General features: G+C 38.6%; 1 protein-coding gene across 1 annotated transcript in view; it reads right to left on the bottom strand.

Moving 5' to 3' along the window:
* LOC119588121 (doublesex- and mab-3-related transcription factor 2-like) overlaps positions 1-448 on the bottom strand; it is a gene marked incomplete in the record, with an annotated part of 30,832 nt that overhangs the window by 11,545 nt on the left and 18,839 nt on the right.

Here is a 448-nt window from a genome sequence, read left to right as displayed (position 1 = left end):
AACATGTGGAGGGGAGAATGAGAGGAAAGACATACGATTATGGAAAAAAGGGATTACAATAACAACGAACGATCGGAAATGACGAGGAAACAAAAAAAAAATAAACCATAGCATTCGAAAAAGTGGTCTCTCTTATCCGAAATCCGACAAAAACCTCCGAATTTTCACCGAATTAAAGGCACTGCGAGTGGTCTTGCCGACTCGATAACGATCAGGAAACCGGCAAGAGTGGCACTGTCTCCATTTTTTTTTACTTCTCGTGTTACTGAAGGAAATAGAAGGAAGGATTGTCCACGAGCTTCGTCCAAGAGATAAGTTTGAATCCGATACAAGGCGTAAATTGCGGTTGCTTTTTCTGTCTTTACGCTGCCATGTGAATAGCTTATTTTTATATCATTTGTTCCTTATTACGTTTATATAAAAGATCTTAAGTCTCAATGTGTTTTAG

Source organism: Penaeus monodon, chromosome 23 (assembly GCF_015228065.2).
Source record: "Penaeus monodon isolate SGIC_2016 chromosome 23, NSTDA_Pmon_1, whole genome shotgun sequence".
In the NCBI taxonomy this organism is placed as follows: Eukaryota; Metazoa; Arthropoda; class Malacostraca; order Decapoda; family Penaeidae; genus Penaeus; species Penaeus monodon.
This window is presented reverse-complemented; position numbering and strand designations above follow the sequence as displayed.